At 38.2% G+C, this 2,118-nt stretch overlaps 1 non-coding gene across 1 annotated transcript; it reads left to right on the top strand.

The window, feature by feature from the left end:
• The first annotated feature begins 1,184 nt into the window (after positions 1–1,184).
• On the top strand, positions 1,185–1,288 carry LOC122151783. Its single transcript, XR_006164265.1, has one exon. It is a non-coding gene; the product is annotated as a U6 spliceosomal RNA (small nuclear RNA).
• The last annotated feature ends 830 nt before the right edge of the window (positions 1,289–2,118 follow it).

The raw sequence follows: 2,118 nt of genomic DNA, 5'->3' as shown, positions 1-2,118 counted from the left end.
GAAAGTTTACAGAGCAAATTCACTTTACTTGCAGCAGTTCACATACACTTTGTCTCATGACATTGACTACAGTTTACCCCATTGCAACAACAGCTCCTCTCCCACTTCCTCCTGATAGCTACCTCTTCCCAGTGTCCATCCCTCTGTGCACTCTTGCCCCCTGAGCTGTTTTCCTGTGTATAAACAGCCCTTCTTCCTCTCATGATTGTTCTCTCCAAGGAGTGCATCTACCTCAGGTAAATGTTCAATTCATATGCCTGTCTGTTGTTTGGCTGGAAGCCACAAGAGTGAGTTCAATTCCAGACCTGAAGGGTAGCTAGGGACCATAGTCCCAGTGTTTCCACCAGGCTCTATCAGATGAGTGAACCTGGTCCCCCCTCCTTTTTTTTCTCCCAAATGATTTTGAGTTTTGTTCCACATTTTTCTCCCTCTCTATCCAGAATCTCCTACATAGATCCCTCTCTGAGTAGTTGACACTGGTTGCTGGACACCATCCAGGTCTTCTGGTCTCATAGTCATATAGGCCATGGATTACATGGTGTACCAGTTGGTAGGACTGATTGTTTCCATGAATCTTTGGTTTTCTTCATTCTTCTTTGCTCTGGACAAAGAGAGACCCATCATTGCATCTAGATGGCTGCTTGCAATCTTTTAAGATCCCAGTCACTACTTGCCAAAACAGGAGGTGGAACAATGTTTTGTGTAGTATGTTATGCCAATTGATCTTGATATCCCCAGCCAGTATGGTCCTGAGCTGATTGGGACCTTCTAACATTTAATTCTTACATCCATCAAAAGACTTCTCAAAAAAATTAGAAACAGAAAATACAGATTGGGAAAAAAAATATTTAGTAGGGACATATCTGACAAAAGAGTTATCTCTAAAGTTTATAGAAAACTTCAACACCTGAAATTCAAAAAGACAAACATTCTAACTTAAATATGGGCAGAAAACATGAACAGACATTTAACCAAAGAAGATAGTCATGTGGCTGACAAACACACAAGAAATGTTTGCGATCACCAGCCATTAGAGAGATGCAAACCAAAACACAATGAGATACCATCTCACCCCATCACTATTAGCAAAGTTCAATGAGACAGAAAATAACAAATCTTGTTGAGGATTTGGAGAGATTGGGACTGTCATATGCTGCTGGTGAAACTGTAAAATGACAAAACCAATGCTTGCTTCAGAAGCATATGTGCTAAATTTGGAACAATACAGAGATTAGCATGGCATCTGCTCTAGGATGACACGCAAATTCATAAAGTGTTCCATATATTTGTTCCATGGTAAAAAAAAAAAAAAAAAGATAGAACCACTGTGGAAATCAGAATGGTAATTCCTTAAAAAGTTAGAAATAGAAATACCATTTGATACAGCACTCCAATTACTAGGTATATATCAGAAAGAAGTGAAAGCCAGGAAACAAATAGATATGTGCACACATATTCATCACAGCACTATTCACATCAGCAAACAGATAGAAACAATGTAAGTGCCCATCAATGGAGGAATGGATAAACAAATTATAGTACACAATGGAGTATTATGCAACACTAAAGAATAGTGTAGAATCCTTGAAACACTGCATAACATGGATGAGCTAGGGGGACATTTGGTTGAGTGAAATAAGTCAATTGCAGAAAGACAGATGTTGAACAAGTCTACTATTGTTAAAAAGTCAAAGAGAACCTTATATATGGAAGGAAAGTGATTTGTTGGTTACCAGATGGGAGTGAGGGGAGAGAAAATTGCTAGATAGGTAAGAAACAAGTATTGATTTGGGTGAAGGGAAAGGCAATATACTAAAAGTGAGTGACCAGCACAATAACACTAAGGAAAAGGAAGACACATAGAGGTGCACAAGTGGTACAGACAACACAAATAAACACTTTTGCATATCTAATATGGCAATTATCAGTAACAGTAAACTTTATTCTATGTGTAGATACATAGGTACACAGGTTGAATGATCAGGTATGTCTAGGCAAAAGGGAGTATACCCATGACCATATATAAGGTTGGGAGATGATATTTCTACATATGTATTTGTGTGTGTTGTAAGAATGTCCATGTAAATAGAACTAACTGGAATCAAAGTTATGATAGCT

This window comes from Orycteropus afer, unplaced genomic scaffold (assembly GCF_000298275.1).
Source record: "Orycteropus afer afer isolate SDZICR_OR568_19922 unplaced genomic scaffold, OryAfe1.0 scaffold00711, whole genome shotgun sequence".
Classification (NCBI taxonomy): Eukaryota; Metazoa; Chordata; class Mammalia; order Tubulidentata; family Orycteropodidae; genus Orycteropus; species Orycteropus afer.
This window is presented reverse-complemented; position numbering and strand designations above follow the sequence as displayed.